Source organism: Nannospalax galili, unplaced genomic scaffold, assembly GCF_000622305.1.
Source record: "Nannospalax galili isolate Female #2095 unplaced genomic scaffold, S.galili_v1.0 scaffold63, whole genome shotgun sequence".
NCBI classification, from domain to species: Eukaryota; Metazoa; Chordata; class Mammalia; order Rodentia; family Spalacidae; genus Nannospalax; species Nannospalax galili.
This window is the reverse complement of record NW_008355272.1, coordinates 2,229,549-2,255,971: the sequence shown is the minus strand read 5'-3', so window position 1 is coordinate 2,255,971 and position 26,423 is coordinate 2,229,549. Positions and strand designations below refer to the sequence as shown.

At 43.5% G+C, this 26,423-nt stretch overlaps 1 protein-coding gene across 4 annotated transcripts in view; it reads right to left on the bottom strand.

Annotated features, from left to right (window-relative positions):
* Sv2b (synaptic vesicle glycoprotein 2B) overlaps positions 1-23,229 on the bottom strand; it is a 209,592-nt gene extending 186,363 nt beyond the window's left edge. Inside the window, exon 1 of one of the 4 annotated variants that reach the window (XM_008852332.2) lies at positions 23,097-23,229. The gene's annotated coding sequence lies outside the window, so the exon portion shown is untranslated. The other 3 variants (XM_017802980.1, XM_017802981.1, XM_017802982.2) reach the window with 3 other exon arrangements.
* Positions 23,230-26,423: the final 3,194 nt, after the last annotated feature.

Genomic DNA, 26,423 nt, shown 5'->3' with positions numbered 1-26,423 from the left:
GGAAGACAAAAGAAAAATGAGGAGGAATCCAATAGAAGGATGTTTTTGGAAGCCCTTGTCAAGAAAGTCTAGTGGACTCTCATATGAACATTTGAAAATTGCCCTGTTCTGACTTTTTTCTAGTTCCCTGTGTAGAACTTGTAATGCTAATTACTCTTGCCTTTAGTTCTCCTTCACAGCTCCTAGTCAAGATTCAAGGACTTTCTTTTCCCCCTAGAGATAAGAGTTATGCAATTTGGGAGTCTTTTAGATAGATAGACCCACTGAAGATGTATTCCAATTGCCTCACTCTGCGTCCCTGTTCAGCATGGAAGAAGCCAGAGCGGTCTGTGTCCCGATTCCCTATTGGCAATTTAGGTAACCTCTTCAGAGGATGGTGTGATAAGAATAGGAGATAGATGGGCTGGAGAGATGGCTCAGTGGTTAGGAGCACTAACTGCTCTTGCAGAGGACCCTGGTTTGATTCCCAGCACCCACATGGCAGCTATGAACCATCCTTAACTCTAGTTCCAGGGGAATCCAAAGCCCTCTTCTGACCTCCGTGGCATTGCACAACATGGGTGCATTCACATACATGCAGGCAATATACTCATACACATAAGATAATAAATTTTTTTAATTTTTTTAAAAAAGAATAGGAGGTAGGAATTGACTAGGCAGTTAGGGTAAAAAGACCCCAAAGAAAAGTAGCCCGTTTCTTGGCTAAAAGTCAAAATGTCCTTGGGCCTCTTAGCAACATACTCTGTTCCAAAGGCCAAAAATGTCTAAAATATTTGGGAGCTTATATCTAATCCTTAAAAGATTTTAGGGTTACCTCTTCAGAGGGGGGAATATTAGAGTAGCCAAAATCTCCAATAAATATAAATAAATAAATAAATCAAAGAAGAAGAAAGAATACATGAAGTTATCAAAAAAAAAGTCATGGGGCAATATGGAAGGAGTTGGAGGGGAGGGAGTGGGCATGGATTTGACCAAAACACCTTATATGCATGTAAGAAATTCTCAATAAATTGTTTATTTAAAGAAAAAAAAAAGAAGCAAGAAGTAGGGGATGGAGAGATGACTCAGTGGTTAAGAGCACTGACTGCTCTTGCAGAGGACCCGGGTTCGATTCCCAGGACCCACATGGTGGCTACAAATTGCCCTTAACTCCAGTTCCAGGGGAATCCAAAGCCCTCTTCTGACCTCTGTGGCACTGCATGACATGGGTGCACTCACATACATGCAGGCAATACCTCATATACACGTGCAGCTGTTTTTCCAGCTCAGCCATAAATGGGTGGGGGGCACTGTCCTGTAAATAAACTCCTACCCTATGCTCTGTTAGCAAGCCCAACAAACTCATTAGGATTTTCCCCCCCAAAAAAAGAAGAAAAAAAGAACAGAGCTTATGGAAACCTTCATTATTCCACCAAAGTTGACCCCAATGTTGGCAAATCCTTTGGTCTTTGATTTCTTATTCCTATTTTCCCCCTTAAACTTCATTGTATATATATTTTTTTTTTTTATGTAACCTGCTTCGAGTTATTTCTGAAAAAAATGTGTTAAAAATTGCCTCTCTTTGTAATAATTTTTTAAAGCATAAAGATAGCAGCTACCTGGGTGGAAAGCTTGAATTCTCACTAATTTCAGCAATAGAGATGGGTCCTTTCCAGTTCCTTTTAGAACACAGGAAATAGAGCAAATCACATGGGGAGTGTTACATCAGTGTATAATAATCAGAGCCAGGAGTGGGGTTGTCACTTGCTAAATTCAGGCAGGTCACCAAACAGCTTAGACTTAAGCATGAGAAAAAATGAACTGCTCACTATAGCTGCGGAGTGCCTTAGACACATCTTAATTTATTTCTGTCCACTTTAGTCATTGAATCTTTTCTTGAAAGCTGAAGCATTGTCAAACTAGGAAAGGATTTATCTTTTAAAAAGACAGCTCTTACCATTGGGAAAAGCCATGTTCCTCTAGAAATGTCAACCCTTTGCTCTTTGCTAAGATAGGCTCCCTGCCTGCTTTTATGTATTTTGGACTCTGCCTTATTCTAAAAAAGTAGAGCAATGGGCATGAGCATCCTGCAGGGGATTCCATCTGCTACAGGCCAGACAGAAGCCATGGATTAAGAATAAGAGCTGGGATACCCGAGCAGATCAGTCAGCATGCTCACACACCCCCAGGCCCTGCCTCTGTGTAGGCAGAACTTATTAACCAGTATATAAAATAGTGTAATGCTCCAAACAGAGCTGAAGGGAAGAGGAACAGAGCCATAAAGAAGAGCCAGAGTATAGAAAGAGGTAGATTAGGTATGTCATTCACACTGGAATATGAATGAAATACACCAGTAAGAACAATTACAATTGTGACAAGGAGATGCTCTGAGATTGCTGGGATTTGAACTGGGTTCTCTAACGCTGGTGGCTTCTGTAGCTTTTTGACACCATGTTCAGCCTTACCCTGATCCTCATCAATACTGGTAAGTCTCAGCAAAGGTTGCGTCCTACTGCAGGTTTACCAGCTGTTCATGTACCCTGACACTTCTCCAGGCGATGATCTCCCCCTTATGATTCAGCTGCTAATGCAGCATTCCTGGGGCTTCTGCTCCCACCCTAAGCATCAGGCTTTTTCCTAGAAGCCTCTTGCACCCTCCCAAGCCCTCACCAAATTCAACAGAAAAATGTTCTTTTCTTCCTTTATCCCTATCACTCATCTTTCCCCTCAGGTGTGGGCCTCCATTAAACCACCTACCCACAAAAATTTCCAAACTAAATGTGTACTCTATGTCCTCAAATTACCAAAGTCAAGGGACAAAGTCAAGTCTTCTAAAGATCTCTTTTGCATGGTCAGTCCATTCTTTGGGTATCACACATCAACAAGCTTCCAGCCAGGGTATCATATGCCCTAACTTCTTTCCTTCTTACAAGCATCTCCCGATTCTCCACGAGAGAATCTCTCAAAGTCCCTTCATATGGCTTTGTGAAAAGCAAACCACCTGTAACCTTAAGCAAGCACTTGCTATAGGCCAAGATGCCAGAGAGTCTACCTTCCTTTGAGAGCCCTATATTTTTTTGTTACATTTACTATTTTACTATCCACCCCCTCCCTGCCATCCCGTGTGTGTGTGTGTGTGTGTGTGTGTGTGTGTGTGTGTGTATGTAGGCACTTGATTCACACTGCACATGTGGAGACCAGAGGACAACCTGCAGGAATCAGTTCTCTTCTCCCACTGTATAAGTCCAGGGATGAAACCCAAGTCATCAAACTTGACTGCAAGCTCACTTTCCTGCTAAGCCATCTCAGGGGCCTGAGAGCCCTATGCTTACAGAAACCTAGTGTCTTAGAGTTGAGGGCACCAAGGCTGGTTTTGTTATCTCTTAGAAAGTTATGTTGGGTGTGGTGGTGTGCACTTTTAATCCCAGCCCTCAGGAGGAAGAGGCAGGCAGATCTCTGTGAGATCGAGGCCAGCCTGGTTCATATAGTAAGTTCCAGGCGGACTGGGACTACGGAGATTCTGTCCAATAAAGAGTCACAAGGAGCCCCAGTGATTTAAAAAATAGAGTGTCTCATAGAGCTGGAAAGATGATTCAGCTGTTAAAATCATGTGCTGCTCTTGCAAAGGACCCAGGTTTGATTATCAACACCCATATGGCAGCTCACAACAGTCTGTAACTCCAGTTCCAGGGAATCCAATGCCTTCTTATGACATCTGCAGGTGCGTGCCAGGTGTGTACATAGTATACTTACATGAATGCAGGAAAACACTCATATGCATAAAATAAATCCTTAAAAAAGAAGTGAAGTACATTTTATCACAGATACTTGTACATCCATGCTCATTGTTGCATTATTCATAACAAATGAAATCAGTCACCTGTACATCAACAGATGAATGGATAATTAAAATGTGGTATATATACACCTTGGAATTGGTTTGCTTTAAAGAAAGATGAAATCATAAAAATTTTCGGTAAAACAAATGGATCTGGATGGTATTATATTAAGTGAGGTAACCCAGACTCAGCAAAACAAAAGTCTCGTGTTTTCTCTCAGATACATATACTAGCTTCAATTTTTCAGAGCTGTGTATATAACTTGGAGCACCTATAGAGACTAGAAAGCTAGACCAGTACATGGGAGAAGAGGTGTTAAGGGAAGAGAGAGAGTAGAACACATGTGATATCAAAGTAGAGAGGGGTTACTAGGGGTGGAAAGATTTAAGTGGTCATGAGGGAGAGGAAGGGTAAGCAGGTGGGTTAACCACATGTATGAAAAAAATGCATATGAAAACCTACTATTCTATAAGCTAATAAAAATCCAACTTTTTAAAGAGTTGAAAGTTTGGAAAATATATTTTTTAAGGAATTGGAATACCTTGCATAAGTCGATAATGCTGCTCCCAACAGCCAAAGGTTATTAAAGAAAAAAATCCCAGTGCCAGGTGTTGGATACCTCCCTATTAATTGTTGGTCAGCAAGGTCCCATAAGTCCCCAAATAATACAGGCTTCTGCCATTCACCTTGGTTGCCCATCAGAACTAGAAAATAAGACCCTATTTCTGAGGATACCACACACCTTGGTTGCGAAATACAGAGAAATCAGTCTGGAACTGAGTGAAAGTTTCCTCCCTGATGTCTGGCTTTCAGGGTGCCAGAAGGTGCTAAGCAGGCTGCTGAGGGAGAAGGGGCATCAAAGGTCTTACCCAGCTTTTAAGCCTGCAAGCTATAATACGAACCTGCCAGGAAGAATGTGCCACTGGGGTAGTAATGGCATGAAGGTTATGGGGGTAATCAATTACTTTCTTTGGCCCACTCCTCAGGAGGTAATTCACACCTGGTACTGTAAATGTGGTCCAAAGTCCACAGTTGGTGAACCATAGATCCTAGGAGGACCCTGCTACTATTATTTTGCTAAATGGACATAAGATTTATGTTTAAACTCATAGATCAGTGCTGATTTCAGTCTAAGTCAGAGATACTTCTGCTTACAGTGGGTGATGGTTAGTACAGAGACTCATAACTGGTCCAAGTAATGAGAATAAGTGACTATTGAGTGCTCAGTCTTAAATAAAACACCTATAGTCCCCCTACCCCAAGGCTCAGGGAATATCTCAGGAGAGAAGATAGAAAGAATGTCAGAGCCCAAGGATGGTGAGAAGTGCTGTGAAATGCTGTCTTCTGGACATGACATGGCCATTACTACATACATGAAGTCAAGTTGCTGTGTTATCTGCACTAGATGAGACCATCAATATGCCACATTGAATGAGATAAGAGTTCATGAGGCCTTGCCACTCCCTGAGGAGCTATTAGCAGTTAATGGTTGCTGGGAGAGGGTGATTCATTTTCTTCCATGGAATGGCCATTGGTAAGTTCACCACCATGCTTATGCGGGGCAGCCTAATTAAATTCAGTGTGTCACTAAAAAAAAAATCACAGAAAACAAAGGAAAAAGACATGAAAATAACAGGGGGTACTTGTTGAGAAGAAGGGGCTCAGTGGGACTGGGAGAAGGCTGAGAGAATAATGAGATATGAAAATTCCCAAAGTAGATTAGATACATGTATGAAATTATTAAAGAATAAAAATATATTTTTGAAGTTTAAATAAAAATGCCTCTTAGGGCAATATAAAAGTCCTAATCAATATTCTGTTGTATGTGATGAGCTTCAGTAAATCAAGCTGTCAGTCCTGATATCTAACAATCCACATTCTTTCTAAATAAATTTGCAGCATCTTCCATTTTGAGAAGAACATCCATTCAGATGCCTTCAATGTGGGTTTGTGTGGTTTGCTTTACCTAATGAAATTGCAGAGGTTTTAAATGTATGGGAACATGTCACAACCCTCATGTTCTCACCTGTTCACCATGAGAAAACTATGTTCCTGGTAGCTTCTGGCAGCATCCAGGGAGCTAGATGAGAAGCTCCTGGAGCAAACCTAAACCTGACCTACAGCATGAAAGAAAGCCACCCCAGCTTACCAGAAAGCTCATAAATTAAATAATGTTTGCTGTAAGAGCTGCTGAGATCTTTGGGGCTATTTGTTAGGCAGCTTTATTACTGTACAATAAAAGCTGACTGGTATATTTACTATATATCCAACATTATGCTGAGCATTTAATTATATCATTTAATCCATTCCTTTTAACACCTGTATGAGGTAATACAATGCCTGATTTGCAGACAAAGATTGAGGCACAGAGCACTTAAGCACAAAATAAGTGAAGGAGACAAGCTTCAAATCCAACAATCTGACTATATTTTTACCATGATGAAACAACAAAACAAGAAGGATAAAAGATGGCACCCTGCTATCTAAGTCTGTGCTCTGGTACTTACCTTGGATTCAAAGCCTTCTGGTTGCTTGAGAGTTGCCTATCAGCAACAATCTAACAGCATCCCAAAAACTAAGGCCATTTTTCTAGTTCTGTCAAGTGTGTACAAAGAAGATGAGACAGGTTCCCCTTCTAGAATGCAAGGCCCTTTTCTGCACTTTGAAGAGGGGAAGTCCCACTGGGAATTCTAACCAAGGAACAATCCTGTCATTGTGAAATGCAGTCATCCTCTATTCTTCACGACATACACAGCACACCTCTGCCTATTTTTATGCTCTCGAAGCAAATACCTCCAGGGCTTTCTCTCTCTCTCTCTCTCTCTCTCTCTCTCTCTCTCTCTCTCTCTCTCTCTCTCTCTCTCTCTCACATTTTTACATCACTGTCGTATTTTGTGTATTTATTCCATTGTTTAACGGTTTTAAGTTATCCGACATTAGTGCATCAGCTTCAGAGGTTTGGGAAGATGCTCAACTTTTCCTGAGGGAAAGGAGGAAAGATGTGATCTAATTTCTCCTCTTACTTCTCTCTCTCTCTCTCTCTCTCTCTCTCTCTCTCTCTCTCTCTCAAATTATTACAGCATTGCCAGTTGCTGGGATTACACAAACAACTTGATAATAGCAAAGCAATATGCTACCCTGTGTTCAAACACCACCACACAACAACAAAGCAGCCCGCAGTGCCAGCTCCCATTCACAGCCTGCAAATAGAAACAGCACAAATGACAGCCACCCACTCTCCCAGCTCAGCAGGACAGAGTTTCAGGCAGTGTGTGGTCCCAGGATGGACTTTTTCTTTTCCAATGCCAAGATGTTCTCTATACAGGGAGAATGTGCAAAGTCATGGTCTTTAGCAAAATAACTCAGTGCAATTCAGATATGCCTCTTCCTTTAAGCAAGTTAGCACCCTTGGTTAGCATCAATTGGAGACATGGGTCTTCAAGTTATAAACAAACTAGCAATTCTGAAGAACAGAATAAAAATCCTGTATGTATTTAAACATAAGTTTACGTGCAGTTTACATACATATACAGAGCTTCCTCATAAATTACTAGGCTATAATGCACCTCTAAGAACAGGAAACATGTTTTCATTCCCTACCACTAACTCAAGTGCCTAGCACAGTAGGTTGCCAATATACCATGACTGAATAAACAAACAAATGTAAAAGGAATTTAAGGAGAAAATCTGTGCCTTTGAATTTTGTGCATTTTAATTTTAAATGCAAGATGGTCATGAAAACGTAAACCCCTTAGAAAAGAAGAGCTGGGGAAAAAGCCAGACTTTAAAAGTCTTTGATGATCTTCCACAAAGCTAATGCTGTATGACCTTTATTCCAGCAAGAGAAGTCAGCTCAGTGTGGGGCAGGTATCTATGCGGTTTGGCTGCCCAGCAACCATATTCCCTTCTTACAGTAACAACCTCCCAATTTCCTTCTAGGAACTTCCCTCTCTTCACCACATCCAACCTTGGAATCCACAGTTATGGGCCTTTGTGTCTCGGCATGAGCCCCAACTGAGCCAGGCGAAATTCTCTTGGTCCAGAGTATGAATTTTGATCACACAAAGCCAGAAAATCACAGGGGGACCAGACCCTTGGGGGCACTTCCAAACAGCTCATATATAAGCAAAGACGCAGGCTAGACTTTTCACAGACACACTGGAGGCTTTCTCAGGACACAGTACGGAATTCACAGCAGTGAGGAATCTTCCTGCAGATCCACTGTTTTACTCTTTCAACAAAAACCCTTTGTCCAACTCCTTCATGGGAGACAAGTGCAATGCAGAGCAGAGAACTCCAAGCCAGAAACCTTCCAGGAGCAGTAAATCACCTCTCCTCTTGGACGCTCAGTCTTTTTCTCCATAGCATGAAGAGACTGGGATTAAATGCTCACAGAGGTGTTTGTGTGTTGGGTCAACAGAAATTGACCACTTGAATATCAGGCATTGGCAGTACAAAGCTCACATTGTCTGGCCAGCAAAGCTTTGAGTTTAAAACAGTTAATCCCTTGGCTGATGACTCGAACAAAGAGGATTAACCTCAGACAAAATAGTCACCATCCAAATATAGAGCAACCCCAAGCACACAAGAGACAAGACATGCCCCCACCTTCTCTCATGCATTCTTTTTCTCTGGCCCTTTTAGTATACAGATAGTTTAACCAGCACCTAAAACTAAAGGGTTTGACTCTGAGGATCTCCTCCTCTACCGCCTTCCTCAATTCTCCAGTCCAGGGCCCATTGGTCCTCCTTTGAAAGTTTCATTAAGGTTCTTCAAGTTTAGTAATAAGAGTTCTGAGTATATACCACATGCTGGTAGTTATTATAGGCAGCTGAACTACAGTAGCAGCCAAGTCGGCAGTCTCAATGCTTTGCCAGTGATAAAGACCCAATATGAGCTGCATGCCCTGCACAGCAGTTGGCACCGTCACCTCCTTCGACACTCAGCAACAAGCTCAGGAAGCAGATCGTTCAATGACCAATTCACAGATGAGAAAATTGAAACTGGGAAGTTAAACATCTTGCTTGAGGTTATGTAGCCTGTAAGTATCAGAGATAGCAAGTTCTAAAACCTTTTGTAGAAGTGAAAAACAATGGGCAAAAGACGGGGTGGGGGGGATGCTAAACTTTAGTCTCTTGAGAGGACAAACACATTCCTGGAAGAGCTAAGAAGATGCTATGCTCAACCCTGGAGAACCGCATTGAAAGTATTCCTACATAACAGGTAACCTGGAAAGATGGCTTAATGGTTAAGAGCACTGGCTGCTCTCTTCTAAAAGACCAGAGTTCAATTCCCAGCACCTACATGGCAGCTAACGACTGTTCATAACTCCCATTCCAGGGGATCCAATATCTACTTCTGGTCTCTGTGGGTACTGCATGCATGTGGTACACTTACATATATACAGACAAAACAATTGTATACATAAAATTAAAATTAGAAAATATTTTTTAAAAAAGAGCAGGCAACGAAGCCACGTGTGGTGATGTATGTCTGTAATCCCAGCATTTGGGAAGTGGATGCAGGAGGATCAGGAGTTTGCAGTCATCCTCATCTATATAGTGAGTTTGAAGCTAGACCTGGACCACAAGAGACTGTCTCAAAATAAAAAATGGCAAGGAACTGAAGAGTTAGCCCCTAGTCATAACTTTTTAATCTCTATGTGACCAAGAAAGATTCTAGGCCCGCTGCAACATGCTGCCATAAGCTTGTGAGAAATTGCTCATTGAACTTCAGACCCTGTGCTAGTACAAGTAAGCTAACCACTGCAAAGGGCGTTGAGGTATCAGTAATTTAACAGTGACTATTTCTGCACTTGGTTTGGCCCCAGACAAAGCCAGCCAATGGATGGAGGAAGGACCGGAAGAAAATGTGTATGCCCAGTCTCCATCAAAGAAACTATAATATGGTCACACCTACCTGCGAGGGAGGCTGGGAGATGTCTACATTTTCAGGAAAAGGACAAAAGACTTTGATGAACAATTTTCCAGTCTTTGTCACAGGCTCCAAAAGTGCATACTAAATATGGTTATTACTAGAGAAAGAAAATAATTCAAAGTACTTAAGTGCATAGTGGGGATTATAGCTAGGTTTTCCTCCTCCTAATTTTCTGGATTACCTATAATGTGGTTTTAGTATATTCAAAATGGCAAGGAAAAAGAAGAAAGGGGGGAATTCCCTCATTAGTAAGGCTCTGAGCAGCTACACAGGAAACCATGCAACCCAGGTAATTGGCTAACAAATAAACATTAACTGACACTGTTCCCTGCCTCTTAGAATGCAGAATCTCAGCCCACTCCAGACCTGATGGATCAGCACCTGCATGGTATAGGGAAGTACCTTTGGTGTTTGCCTCATTGCACCTTTTTCAAATAGAGAAAACAGGTACTTCTACAACATTTGTTCTGGATGGCCATGATCTAAGGGCTTCTTTTTCTTTGTTAAATCTTTTCCAGGGTCTTTCTGTCCCTTAAAGCATCACCAAGTCATCCACCACATTCTCCAGGGCTATCATTTCCTACTTGGATGGATTCCTGTGATCAAGGCCAAGTCGAACTTCTGGTCCACTGAGGTCACACAACCAAGCCTGTGGCTGAGGATCTCAGTCTCCCTGGCCATTTCAAGGAACCAGAACAGTCAGCTTCTCTATGTATCACAGTGGTTCTTGAGCTTTTTCCTCTTCGATTCTCCTGCTGATGAACCCCATAGGAGATTCCAGGGAGAGTCTTTGGGTGTTTACTCATTAGGAACTAAGACCAGTTTCAGACCTCTGTGCAAATGAACTCATGTCTTCCTCCCCAAAACCTTATAGGATAGGAAATTCCATCATCATGTCTGTCTTCCTGACTGGGAAACAAGTTCAGGGAAGCTCCATGATTTACACAAGTTCTCTTATTAGTAAGAAGCAGAGCAGAGCCCAGCCGAGAAACTAGGCAGAATGATTCTGGGGCCCCTTGGCCCAAACCATCTCAAAAAAACCACAAGGTACAGTTGGCTCAAGAATCCAGGAACTGACATCAAGTCCACCAGAGGGAGAATTTTCCTTTTCTAGAGGAAATTCACTGGAAGTAACAAGAAACCAAACTGGGAGTGACACATGAAGCTGGGAAATCTGAAGACCACCTGGCCTCTAACAGCCCTTTGTGGTGCCCTATGGAAGCCGGAAGCCACCCACCCTGAGGTGTGACAGCCAGAGCCCTGCAAATCTTCTCTGGTAAAGGTATAGCCAGCATCAAGACACAAGAAAGGCATCCATCCATAATGCAGAGAGAGAGAGAACTTGGCTCAGCATCCTACCCTATCTTCACTGCTTCTGACCCTCATCTCATCCTGGTTCCACTGGAGTTTATCAGCTATTGATGTACACAACTGTGCTTTTGTTGTTTTCTTATACATTCCCTTTCCTTTAAGCTTAATGTTTATGCTTTTCAAGAAGAAGAGAGGAGGTCAGGGGAGGGCAGGGAAGAGGAGGGCAGGGGAGGAAAGTGGAGAGGAAGAAATGGGGAGAAAGGGCAGAAGGAGAAAAGCCAAGCATGGTGGTACACACCTGTAATCCCAGCACTGAGAAAGCTGGATGGGACTCATAAGTTGGAGGCTAGACTAGGCTGTAGAGCAAGACATTATCTAAATAAATAAGTTGGATGCATTTAATCTGTGAACTTTTAAGTGACTGTGTGTGGGATGTGTTTTATTCATCATAGGGATAGGAGTTCAGCTAAATCCCCTAAACCCTCCAGGCTCAAGGTCAGGAGCTCCTGACATTGCCGTGTCCTCTCCAGCCCTATCACCCAGGCCCAGGACTCCACCTAGAGCATTCCAATCCACAGTACCTTTTCCTCTTCCTCAGAGCTGGGCCACATGCCAGCTGGGCTCTCAGTGCCATCTGCTGTACCCCCAATCAGGTGATAGTCAGATTCTATGTCTGCCAAGAGAGAGAGGTCATAGGCCAAGCAGGAGTGGCAACAGAAGCAGCTTCCACTGGGCCTGGATCCTGTAGGCCAGGCAGGGCAAATCCCAGAAATTAAAACCTTCAGAGGAAGCTGCTGAGGGACCAACCAAGACCTGGGAAAACTAGCAAGTTTCCAAGAGGGTTTCTAAGACTAACAATAAAGGAACCCAGGCCCTATTTTCCTGTGCTAGCTCAGCCTCTCTTAGGAACTTGTATTTCTTCAGCCCCACCTTGGGCTCTGGTCTTCTATCGTTAACATACTGTAAGGCCTTAGATAAGCTATTTTCTTCTCTTAACAAAGCCCCTCCACAGCCTAAAGAGGAGTATAGATTTCTTGTTTCCTAAGTTTCCTTCAGACCTGGAACACTAAGATTCTGTTATTCAGCTAAGGTCTTCCACTGCCTTGAACTTGTTCTAAAACTGAGAAGGAATGTGTCTAACTTTTCATTAAAGCAAAACCTACTCACTCCCGTGAGTAATAATGGACAACTCCATTATTGGGTGGGGGTAGGGGGGCTTCTGTTTCTAGTCACCATTTGTCAAAGAAGCTTATTTTGCACCAATTGAAGACTATTACCATACCACAACTGGTCACACACAGACATTGTCTATGAATTGCCCAGGCCTAAGCGACACATCTACAATGCAACCTCTATACCTAAGGCGAACAGAACATAGAAGAGGGATAATGAAGACAACACTAATGAATCTCTCAATTCTCATTAATGAAGATCCTGCACGCAACAGAGTGCCAGGAACACAAAAGGTCACAATGGCCAAAATGTAGAGATTAAGAGCCTACAGATTTTTGGTCCTTGGACAGGACTCCTATACTAAACTTCACCTACCCAGGGCTAAGGGACCACTGTGGAAGAGGGAGCTGAAAGATTGTAAGAGCCAGGGAGGAGGTGCATGACCGTATGAAAACAGAGTCCTACAAGCTCCTGGGACCCTGTTTATATGATTCTATGGAAATGGTGTCAGCATACACAAGTCCCATGCAAATTCGGGCAGACAAAAACCCAGCATAGAACTGGGGAAATGAACAGCAGACCCCAATCTTAGCTGAAGAAACATTGGCAACTGATTACTGCTAGGTGAGGAAGAGCTCATCTTCCTAAAACAAGAGACTCTAGATAGGCTGTTCAGTCCTCAGTGGATGGACTTGCACAGGGGAACGTCTGGGGTCACTGACTTGACACATTGGACCTTAACACAAATAACAGAGTATATGGGTTCCAGTGAGGGGCTATAGGAGGGTTCTGGTGAGGATGGGGGTATAAAGATGATTAAGATTGTTTGAGGTGTTCTGTATGAACATAAAAATTCAATAAAAGTAGATTTACAAAATATCTCCTGAAGGAAAGATATATCCTCTTAGGAGAGGTTTAGTTCTGAGCCATTAAGCAGCCACCAGTTGGGCAGAATTTTTTAACTTTTTTTGTGGGGGTTGTAAATAAAGTTAATGCATGAGGACTCAGGAGATGAGGCAGGAGAATCACAAGTTCAAGGCCAGTCTGGGTTACAAAGTGATACTCTGTCTCAAAAAGCAGGGGAGGGGCTGGAGTGATGGCGCTGTATATGTAAGACCACTTGCTATGCAAACACTAGGACCTGATTTTGGATCCCAACACCCACATAAAAAGCTGGGTACGGCCGCACGTATGCCTATAACCCCAGCACTGTAGGCACTGGAGATAGAAGGATCACTGGAGCTTGCCAGCCACCAACCTAGCTTTAGGTTCAGTGACAGACCCTGTTTCAAAGGAAAAAAGTGAAGAGTGATAGAGCAGGACACCAAACATCCTCCTCTGGTCTCTGCATTCCCACGCAGAGGTGTGCACACTATACACACACACACACACACACACACACATACACATACACTACATACAAATATACATATATATATACACACACAAAATGAAGAGAAGGAATGGAAGAAAGGAAGGAGGGAGGGAGGGAGGGAGGGAGGTTAATACTACTCTCTTCCCTGTCACACAAGCTCTGAAGACAGACAGAAACAGGTAGTGGGTGCAGCAAATATTTCTATAACAACAGGAAGACTTTTCATGGCCAGACTTCTGTACAAAGAACTGAGGAAGGCATCCTTGCTGTGTCTTTGCTGAATAGGTACCATGGTCTGAATGTGGCTCATCCCCACCAAGACTCATGTTAGGGCTTCATTCCCCAGTGTAAGAGTACTGAGGTGGTGAGGCCTTGAAGAATCATTTGGGAACATAGGAGAGCCACCCTTATGAGTAGATCATCTTTCTTGATATGCTGGATCAGTTCTCTTAAGACTAGGTAAGGCATCACAGGTCTGGATTAATTACTATGAGAGCAGTGGTATAAAATTGTGCTTAGCCTCCCTAGGTCTCTCTTGCTTCCTCTCTTGCCATGTGATCTCTCTTGCAGGGGCTTCTGTCATCTAATGCTTTCATCCACTAGGCCTCATCAGAAGCTGATGTTAGCATTTTGTTATAGTATCACAAAGCAGACTAAGAATATAGGGCAGGAGACCCTGTTGGGTACTCTACAATCAATGGTCAGGAAAACAAGGGAGCTTTGTGGTATGCTGGAACTCAGAGAAAAAGCCAAGTCTATGACCCTTGACAAAGACAATGATAGGACAGACCAAAGACACAGGGGTGGGGAGCTGCTAGGAACCTACCAGGTGATAGGTCTAGCTCATTACTGCTTATTTCTTGCCCAAGACAGTGAGGAACAGCCATGAAGAGCCTTGGCCAGTAGTACAAGGATAACCTCAATTATTCATCCGTTTCTAATAACTACATACTGCATGCCTACTGTGTGTCTGCAGTATGGAGAGAGTCTCCCAGTAGAAGATCACGCAGAAAATTTCATGGGAGTGGTCCCCAGGGAACTCTGACAGGAAAGTCTGGGTCAACACAGTCCGAGTGACTCAGAGATTTCCATCATGAAACGCCAACAAACTATGATACCTTGAAGAACTGAGATGAGGGAATTGCCTTACAACAAAAAGAAGATTGGTTTCCCTCAGCGTTGTGTTAAAAATCTCTGACCCACAAATTCATTATTGTTCATCTGTCCAATGTTGAACATCATTGGCCTCGCACAAATACTCTAGACAGCACATCATGTGGCAGGCTCTCGGGTCTCCCTTCACATGGAAGTTCCAAGTCCTTGGCTGACATACCAATTCCTCAGTTAGCACCGAGTTCAATATATTTCCAAATTCAGGAATAAGAGGGGAACTGCAGAGTCCTTGGGTTTTATTCCTATCATCATCATCACCACCACCACCACCACCACCACCACCATCATTTGATAAACAGAAAAGCAAAGTTCCAAAGAAATTAAACAACTTACTCAAATTTACACAACCAGAAAGTAGCAACACTTGAGTTCAAACTCAGCTCTGTCTGATTCCAAATCTATTGCTCTATCCTACACCCCTATGATGAGACCTAGCAATCACATGTAAAATTAATGTGAACTACTATCTCTTCCAGGCTTTGTATTTGTCCATTTCCTGTTGCTATAACAAAATACCTGAGGCTGAGCACTTTAATAAAAAATGCTTATTTCACATGCAGTTTGTGAGGCCTAAAGTCCATGATTGTCTGACGTCATCTGTTCATCCTCTGGTGAATCTCAACATGGCAGAGACACAGGAAATAGAGGCAGACATGTGCAGGAAGCCTCACTTTATACAGCCAGCTCCTAGAAAAGCTAACTCACTCCATGAGGCCAGCACTGATTCCTTTGGAAGATAGTGTTTCCATGACTTAATTACCTTGTACTAAACTGTATTCCTTAAATGTTCCACTGCCTCAGTACTCAAGTCAGGTTCAAGTCACAGTGTATGAACCTCTGAAGAGATTGTGTGGGCTTCCTTTTGCAGGAGCATGAGTGAGGGGTTATTGACAGGAGTATCCCAACAGCCACATCACCAAAAAGTCTCACCCAAGTAAGTATGACTACTTCCCCACAGCTACATGGATGGAGTCCCCGCTTCAGTTAACCTTCTGACCTCTACATCCTAGAATCACAAGACCATGAGACCATATGCTGCTGGGCAGAGGAGGGGGTGCAAGATGGAGTGGCTGGAATCTCAGGTCAAATGACCATCTCAACCCTTTCCTTTCATGAGGGAGCCTCAACAGGCCTGACTTTGTTGAGGGTCTTTTGGAGTAACCATAGCTACTCTGATTAAGATGTTAATAGCTGTTATCCTCACGACAGTAAACTAAATTCAAACCATAGTATATTCTCTCTCTGTCTCTGTTTCCCTCTTTCTCTCTCTCTGTCTCTCTTTCTCTCTCTCTGTCTCTCTCACTGTAACACACACACATACATGCACACACATGCACATTTTCAGTTACAGTGTCTGCTTTTTCTTGTTCCAGTCCTCACACCCCAAATATTGCAAACAAAACTCACACCCCAAATCAGACATTCCCAGAGGAGTAATCGATTAGAACCACAGTCTGGGATTGAAATCATTCCAACCCTCTCATTTTCCAATAAGGCTACTGCCTATTTCTCTCCTTTTATAAACAGAAACACATTATGCAAGATACTGTAGAAGTAGGATTTTTTCAAGCAAGCTGGTGACTCTCTTTCACTTGGCGTAAATTGATTTAAATAAATTTCTCCCCTCTTCAGGATTCTTTCTTGCTGCTTCTGCTTCATCTTAAATTAAAAGCAGTACAATAATAACCCAAGAACATCACACCCCTGAATTTTAGCCACTTCTCCGTGGAGAATATTTTCTCCTTTTTTGTAAGTCTGGGCTATTTTTCTGTTTCCACGTGTTTCCTTTTTTTTTTTTTTGCTTGTTGCTACACATTGCTTTCTATAATGCTAAGCAATTGGAACCTTCACATTTAAAGCCTGTTTTTATTCCACAAAATCCACAGTAAGTCTCCCATAAAATCTTGAGAAGAAAAGGAATCTCTTCAGGGAGTTACACTTCAAAGTCCACAATAGCAAACATTTACAGTCACCTCTAGTAATTAATGAGCCTATTCATGGAACCTGTATCTACAGGAACAAACATCCAGTAGATACTTAGTGAGCACATCTATGTGCCCAGCAATATACTGGGCACTGGCTACACGACAGTAACTCAACTCATTAAAAGGACAAATAAAGCCAATGCTAATGTTATCCAAGCTTATGTCTCCCTCCAGGGCTTCTTCTCTGAACTCTAGAGCCTTTAAATGCATCTAAGAACATGACCTCGCCCATTGGCTGTCCAGCTCTTCCTCCACCTCAACAAAGGCTTCTCCATTCAGTCCCTCAGCTCAAAACACAGAGTCATCCTCTCTCACACCCACAGTGTAACTCATTACAAATCCTATCTGCTCTACCATCAAGTATCTCCAGAACTTGATCACTTTCACCATCTCAACCACTATCCAATCTGGTTCAGACCACCATCATCTCTCATCTGGATCACTGAGATAGCATCCTGACTGATTTCCCAGAGTTCAAGCTCTAAAACTCAAGATCCCTATGAAATAAAAATCAGATAAAGGCACCCTGTGCTCAGAATCTTCCAGTGGCTTCCCATGTCACTCAAAGTCAAAGCCAAAGTTCATCCAAGGCCCTGCAAGACCCTGTCCTTTGTGGATTCCTGCTACTATGCTGATACCATCAACTACCATGCTCACTCTGTCTCATCTGGCTCCCGCTACATAGGCCTACTTGCTGTTCCTGGAGCATACCAGCACTCTGTTCCCTCAGGGTCTTTGTACTTGTTCACCTATCTTGAAAGGCTTTCCACAGAGGTCCAAGTGGCTTGCACTTTCATTTCCTTCACAACTGCCCAACCAGTTTCCTTGTTCCCACCTTGTTCTACCCTCACATTCCCACTCAAACATCTCACTCCTCCTTTCCCTGCTTGGTGTTCCATAATAGCTTAATATATTACACATAAGTACATATGTACTTACTCATCTGTCTCTCCAACTAGACTGATGTTTCATCAGATGTATCTTGCTTTTTGTTTAACTGCTACATGCCCTGTCTATGATGTGGCTGGCACTAGAGAGCACTCAATAAATGAATGAGCATCTAAAGATGCACGGAGGGCTGGAGAGATGGCCTTGATCATATTCATCACCCATTCCTCCCAATACTTCCCCTCACATCCAACCCTATCCCCTCTTACCTTCATATCCTCATAGATAGGATGGATGGATAGATGAAGAAGAAGAAGAAGAAGAAGAAGAAGAAGAAGAAGAAGAAGAAGGAGGAGGAAAGAAAGAAAGAAAGAAAGAAAGAAAGATAGATAGATAGATAGATAGATAGATAGATAGATAGATAGATAGAGGTAGATAGTTGATAGATAGATAGATGGATGCATGGATGGATGGATAGATAGATGATAGATGATAGAGAGATAGAGATAGATAGAGATAGATAGATAGATAGATAGATAGATAGATAGATAGATAGAGGTAGATAGTTGATAGATAGATAGATGGATGCATGGATGGATGGATAGATAGATGATAAATGCATGGATAGATAGATAGAAAGAAAGAAAGAAAAGGTACGTACATAGGTACTTGATAGATAGATGATAGATAGATGATAGATAGATGATAGATAGATAGATAGATAGATAGATAGATAGATAGATAGATAGATAGATAGATATTGAGATATCCAATTCATAGGGGCCAGCCATCCACTGGAGTGAAGTGGACCTACAAGGGATCACAACCTCAAAGAAAACCGACTCTCCCTCCCACAGAAGCCATCAAATGTTGCCTTCTCCTCAGTTGTGGGGTGGAGTGAGGTATACCCAAGAGAACCTTAAATATTAAGATCCTTATAGTTAGCTGGGTATCGTGCACACACCTTTAGTCCCAGCACTTGGGAGGCAGAAGCAGGTGGATCTCTATGAGATGGAGGCCAGTCTGGTCTACATAGCAAGTTCCAGGACAGCTGGGGCTACAGGGAGACCCTGTGTCAAAGAACAAAAAAGATCCTTAGGATGCAAAGATACTCCAAATTCTTCCCCTCCCTGTGCCCTGCTCTGATACTCCAAATTCTTCCCCTCCCTGTGCCCTGCTCTCTAATGTGACTGTGCAGCTTCTTCTAGCAAGAAGTGGAGTCTAATTGCTTCTCAGTCTTTTCACTAAGAGCAAGTGAAGAAATGGTCTCCATTCCTTGACTCCTCTCTATTTGTATATTGCTTCTGTTTATAAACAAGGATGGAGTGATGATGCGTCAACTATAAGCTTAGGCTTGAGAGGCCATGCACACTTCCATTCACTCTTTCTTCTTTCTATTTTGACAAGATTCCATGTAGCTCAAGCTGGAACTCATTATGCAGCTATGGATAAACTCATGATCCTCTTGCCTCTACCTCCCAAGTGCTGGAATTTCAGGCATGTGCCACCATGCCCAGTTTATGTGGTGCTAGGGTCCAAACCCAGGACTTTGTGCATGCTAGGCAAACACTCTATCAGCATAGCTCCAAACCCAGCACATACACTTTCCCTTGACTTCTGCCATTGCCATGAGAACACGCCCAGCTAGCCTGGGGGAAGATGAGGGACAAGGGTCAGGCCCAACTCAGGTCATCCCAAAGCAACCAGTTTTCAAACTCTCCATCAGCAGGCCCTCATCACATGAGCAGGCACAGTGGAGATCAGCAAAGAACAACTCAGATCTGCAAATCTCTCAGCCACCTCAAACACATGGGAAAAAATAATAAACTCTGGTTGTTTACAGTCACTGGGTTTGAGGTATCTTGTTGTCTTGTTTCATTGATAAGACAAACCCTAACATGACCAGTCCTTTGCTCCCCCATGACTTGGGTGTCATGACAGGGCTCTGCAAGTCTTAACACACACTACCTATGGAACACAGTGTCTTGGCCACTGCAGATCAATAGCCTGGCATGGAGGTGATCAAAGTCATTGTGATGTAGCCCAGAGAGAAAGATTAGGTTTCCGAGGCAGCAAGACTAAAAGCCAGACCTTGGATGGGAGAAATGCACAGAAGTAAATATTCCCTTCTGAGATGATTTGGGTGATGGCCAGGCAGTTACCCTGACCTTGGCCCAGGCTCTCCTCATCCTATTTCACAGATGCTTTGACAAGATTCTCCGTCATCAAGCCCTATTTCTGCACATAGAGCACACTGCAGTATCCTTACTTCACCGAGCAGAGCCAATAGAACCCTCAGATCCCTAAACACTGCTCTCTCCAGGGGAATGGATGTCTCTAAAGGGCTGAACAGCAAGCTGCAATCTTTCTATTCAACCTTTGGATGGAAGCCCCAAATAAATTCACCCTCAGCTTTATGTAAATGCATTCCATGGTGACTGAAGGTCAGTATATTTCCAGATGAGTCCAACACCTTTCTATAACTACAGAAACTCTTGTCAAAGAGAAAGGAATAATAGCAAGGACAACACCTGCTGGACTGTTTGCCAAAGATTACCCTTTCTTTTATTGGGAAAAAGCAAGAGAAGGGCAAACAAAGCCTTCACTCTGAATGAAAGAAATCTGAACCATTGTACCATCTCCCCGGTCCTATTGCCTTACAAAGATATATGCCTCCAGCTTGCTACTTTGAGTCATGCTGTGGGTGACTCAGGTACCTGTATCTATCAAATAACCTTCTAAACATGGAGCTTAGGATCTCAGCCAATTCCTCAAACAAGAATTCAGCACCATATCTTAGTGACACATATGTAAACATAAACAGAAGAAGCAAGACCACAGTAGTCTTGTCCTGTTACCTTCTGATGTGTTTCTACCACCCTCCCCCTCACTCACACAGCTCAGCCTCCTGGGTCTCCCTCTGGTTCTCTTAAAAACATACTTGTCTTTGTCTCCAGCTTTTACAAGTGCCATTACCCTACCCAGACTGTTTGATTTCCTCCCTTACTTTTTCCAGGTCTGGTCAGATGCCCCTATCAGCAAAGCCCTCTTTGACCAAACTGCTGAACAACAAACAAATAAATAAATAAACACCAAACCCACTCCACTCCCTGACAGCACTTCCCACTACTCTTACTCTGATTTAGTTTTCACCATCACAATGTCTCCTTGGCCAATACACTATATAGTTGCTTATTTACATACACATTTTCACACACATGCACACACGCACACACACACACACACACTTTGTCCAACTCTGTATTCTCTATGTAGAGGAACTCAATGAACAAAATTCCATTTCTTAAGCAGTAACTTTGTTCCAGACAATTCATATACGACAACTGCTTAACAATAAACAAATATTTTAGGGGCTGGAGAGATGGCTCAGCAGTTAAGAACACTAGCTGTTCTTGCAGAAGACCGGGGTTCGAATCCCAGCACTCACATGGCAGCTAACAACTGTCTGTAACTCCAGTTCCAGGGGATTCTGACCTCCTTGGACATTGCACGACATGGGTGCACCTATCTACATGCAGGCAATACATGCATACACATAAAATAAAAATTAAAAAAAATGTTTTGAGTATATTACATAATTATTGTAACAGCTCTATTATTTCCATTTTATATATCAGGATATCACTGTTCAAAAAAAGACTAACTTGCCCAAGACCCACGCCAGCTCTTTGAGCATCCAAGCCACACTCCCTGCAGTATGCCAGGCTATTTTGCAAACATCTTACTGATGGTTTAGATTACAAAGTGCATGTAACACACACCTCTGGCAATAGAAATCACCCAAGAGCATTTATCCTATCATTTTTCACTATCTATTACAGATTTTGTCCCAGAAGAATCCACTCTGAGGCTAGATTTTCCTTACCCCAAAGTGGATTGTGGGTAACAACTTCAGCTCTCCTTTATTCCACTATTTGGGGGCAAGCTGGACCTGAGTTATTCTTTTAACTGGACTTAGACATGGACAGGTCAGGGACGAAAAAGGAAGGCAGCAAAAGTTGATCTGCTGTGAAAAGCCCTTGGAATTTTCAAGAGTCTTTTTCTATCCTTCATAGTCCTGGAACTCAGGGGAAACACTTATTAAAAGACTAAAAGTCAAAAACCTGACCTGCATTGGGTGTGCTCTTCCCTCAGTGCAAGCAGAGTGCCTTCTTGGGTCTAGTCTTGCTCTGCAAACATCAGCTATGCCTTCCAAGTAGCAATGATGGTGATCGAGTGGGAGAGGGCTGAGGGTCACTCACAGACCAATGGACCAAGAAACAAACCCAGTCGTGTTAAAGCCCCCATAGGGGTTTCATTTGTAAACAATCCCCTTCTGCTCTCTGAAACCAGGCACTCACTTTCACAGCACCATCCTGAACAGGTCAGGCTTCATTACTACAGGTGTTTCTTCCCCACCAGATGTGAGCTTGTGAGATGCCAACACTTTGTTTTCATCACCTCTGCATCCCTGAAGACTAATCCCACCTCTGATACATATTAAGCCCTAGGTGAGTATTTGCTGACTCAGGAAAGATGCAGAATGAGCCTTACCACATCAATTGCATCCTATAGCAAGCAGAACAAGTCACCTCTCCTGCAAAGAGCAGGAAGCGGCACAGAAGGGACCACGGAACTGGCTGCAAGGTCTAGTTGTCCACCATCCATACACCTCTTAGCCCCCTCTTGCCTCTCCCTGAGGTCCACATCCACCTTCCCAACAGGCTCAGAAAACCCAGAGCCCCACCCTACCTCACTGGGATGTTCTAATTAGAGCCCAACACACAGGTGTTAAGTTACCTTTAAACTGAGCTGATCTGCAGCTGAGATTTCTAGATAAAAACGTTTGGGCAGCCGCCCTGCTACCACCCTTCTGCGGAAGAAGCAGCAACAGCTCGCTCCTCCCCAACTAAATGCATTTGCTCAACCATCCGTTCAAAAGAAATCACCGTTCTTTTCCTTGCGCTAAAACCAATCCATAAACAAATCCTCTGAGTCCCTAAGATATAGCTTCCACGCCCGCGGAAGGAGCCCTCCACACACAGAAACACACACAAACCCCAGCCCAGAGCCAGCAGGTGTAAGCATGTATTTAATCTGTTCTTAAGAACAAATCAACAGCAACAGCAGCAGCAAAATCAGAAGCATATGGAAACCGAACTGTAAATGCCAGTAGCCTAAGTTCCAAAACTATTTACGGCGCTAATAGTTCACCTGGTTTCACTCACAACCCTTGAGAAAGCAATGGTTAACGGAGCGCGCAGCTGTAAGCAACAGCAAGTGCTTGCTCGTCGGAGCGCTGTTTTCCAAGACTCTGCTGTCTTTTGCAGCTTTTCCTATAAACCGCACCTAGCGGTCTGAGCGTGTGTGTTTCAACGTTGGCAGGCCCGGGAGCCCAGGTCTGCACTCCCCGCAGCAATGATCGCCGTCCCCTACCTGGATGGCAATGCGCAGCAAGCCGGATGGCATCCAAGCAGCGAGCGTCCGCCTGGCAGCTGTGGCTAGCACTGGGGCAATCCGGGCGGGTGCCACACCTGCACCGCCGCGCCCATGCCGCCGCCGCCACCGCCACCCGCCACTGCGCTGCACGCAGCGCGCCCCCGCCCCCCGCAGCAGCCCGGCCAGAGGCTCCTGGGTCCTGTATGCAGCAGGATCAGAGCCTAAGCCTGGCGCCGGCTGTATTCACTGCAGGAAGCTCTTTGCTTCTAAACACCCTTCGGATTGAAGGCAGGAGTTGATAGGGAAGAGAAGGGGAGCCAGCGCCCACCCCCCCACACACTCCATCCCCAGCTCTCTGGATTCACAGATGGCCAGAACTGCAAACTTATTTCATTAGATTTAGTCCCAACTGATTGTGATTATCTCACTCTCTCCACCACCCGCGCTGCTAACTCCAAGCGCCCTCCAACTCCGAACTAGGCTATGTCAGAGAACAAGGTTCTCCTTCCTGAGCAGGAATCCTAGGATGATACCATCCCATTATGCCACGAAAAAAAGATGGATGTTAAGAAATCATTCCAGCCTTGTTAACTCCTCCGGAACTGAAACGAACATGTTTGTCCCTTGGGAGGACGGAGGGAGGTTACGCATAGAGGACACAGGCCACCGACTCTGTTCACACACCAATCAGCCCAGTGACTTTTTCCAAGCATAGGGCTCCTCTTAGAAAGAAGTAAAGAACAACAAAATCGCTCTCAAAATTCAGACCCTAAATCAAACTACCCTACAGGTGCGGGCCTCCTCTATGGTCTGGAGACAGCTCCTTCCCTAATCAGGTGAAATGGAAGCAAGTCCTGAAGGATCCTGTCTCATCCCCATCCAGCGCTTCTGCCATCCCAAGGTCTTTCTTCCCTTCCACCACGTCTTTCTGGCTCCAGTGTGCTGCTCCTAGTTCGCTGCCCCTTCCTTGGCCCAGGCCTGACAGTGGAAAGCAAAGGCTTCCCTAGTCCCCCTTCCAGAGTCATTCCCTAAACTGTAAGTCTAATCTTTATCCCTTCCTGCTCAGCTTTCCTAAAAACACTCCAACTCCCATTTAATGATCAAAGAGCAGTTTCCTGCTGACCCCAAAGTTTCAACTCTCCACTCTCTCTTTTCCCCTCTACTCCAGCCATACTACTAATTATTTCCTTTTTTGAGACAGGGTCTCATGAAGTGGAGACTAACCTTGGACTTGCCATGTAACCTAGGATGACCTGAGCTCACAGGCCTGGGTCACCACACCCAGCTTCATTTGGTACTGGGATCAAACTCAGAGCTTCATGTACGTTAGGTATGCACTTGACCAAATGAGTCCCATATTAAATTATTTTTTTAATATTTTACTTTTTTAAATTTTATGTGTGGGCATGTATTGCTTGCGTGCATGTAAGTGCAATTCCCACAGAGGTCAGAGGAGGGCTGGAGTGACAGTCGGTTGTTAACTGCCATGTTGGTGCTGGGAACCGAACCAAGGTCCTATGCAAGAGCACCCAGTGCTTTTAACCACTGTGCCATCTCTCCGGTCCCCCTCCCCATACTAAATCCTTAACTCTTCAAATATGCCTCATTCTTTCACCTCCCTTCCTTTGCACATTCTGTTCCTTCCAGTTCCTTTTAGCACCCTCTCCCCACCCCAGCCAATGCTTCACAGTTCACACCTGAGCCATCCATTCCTCAGGGAAAAAGTTAAGAAGAAAAGGGGGGAGGAACTGAGGACAATATGCTTCATTTACTTGATGCATCATTTACTTGATGAAAATGCCCTTATATAACCCAATAACATATACCTGAGTAAACACCAATGCTTTTTTAATATTTTATTATTTTTATTGTATGTGTATGAGTGTATTACCTTCATGTATATAAGTGCACCTGTGTCGTGCAATGCCCACGGAGGTCAGAAGAAGGCTTCAGATCCCCTGGAACTACATGTTAGCCACCATGTGGGTGCTGGGAACCAAACCCAGGTCCTCTGCAATAGGAGCCAGTGCTCTTAACTATTGAGCCATCTCTCCAGCTTCCCCCACCAGAAAAAGATTTTTTCAAAAAACAAAAGTGTTTCTCCCTCACTCAGCAATGGTTAATTGCTTCATGAGGAGTGGGGCTTCATGAGCCCCCTCCCTCTCATTTAAGATGTTATTAATTTTGTATAATCATTTGACTTACTGAATAGCGAGTTCTTTGTGTGTGTCTGTCTTTAGGATGTGTGTGTGCGTGCGTGCGTGTGCAAATGTGTGTTTATGTGCAAGTATATGTAGAGGCCAGAGGGTATAGTCTTCAGTTTTACATATGAGTTATACGTATGAGTGTATTGCTGCATGTGTGTAAGTGTACCGGTGTCAGTCAATGCCCACAGAAGTCAGAAGAGGACATAAGATTTTCTAGAACTGGAGTTATGCATGGTTGCAAGTCATCATGTGGGTGATGGGAACCAAACCTGGGTCCTCTGCAAGAACAGCCAGTGCTCTTAATTACTGAGCCATCCCTCAAGCCCCAAAAGTTATTTTTTAAAAGAACACAAATAAGTAGTAAAAAAAAAAAAAAATTAGAGCCAGGAGTGGTGGTACATGCTTTTAATGCCAGCACTTAGAAAGAAGCAGGCAAATGTCTGTGAGATTGAGGTCAGCATGGGCTACACAGCGAGTTCCAGACCAGCTGGGACTACAGGGAGACCTTTGTTCCCCAAAAATACAAAATTTAGAAAATAGCACAATACCTATAAATAGATAATTGTGTAAATAAATTATTGTAGTAATATTTTTTAAAATACCACTGGAGAAAATAAATAACCACCTGCAAAAGAATGAGATTGGATCTTGCCCTTACACCATATACAAAAATTAACTCTTAATGAACTAAAGACCTAAACGAGGAGTTAAAACCATAAAAGCCCTATAAAACCTCACAGCATTGCATGTGGCAATTATTTCTTGGATATGATCCCCAAGAGAATTCTAAAAATAAATTTTATCAATATGCCTGTAGTCCCAGTTGATAGATAAAAAGTAGCCGTATGACGAGTAGAGTTGATCAGGATGAAGCACCAGGACACAGATAAAACTCCATCAGAATAGAGTTTATTAGCAAAGGAACACATGGGACAGAATCCCTTCTGGGCAGGGAAAAATGTCTGCCTGGGTCGTGAGCTGGAGTCTTTTTAAGGGGGGAGGTTTCTGCTTCCTGCAGAAGACAGGAAGATGTATTTTTTTTAAGTTGTTGTGGGGGAGTGGGAGAGCTGGACTGTTAAAACCTGTTCTCTTCAGAGATCAAAGGGGAAGCCTGCTG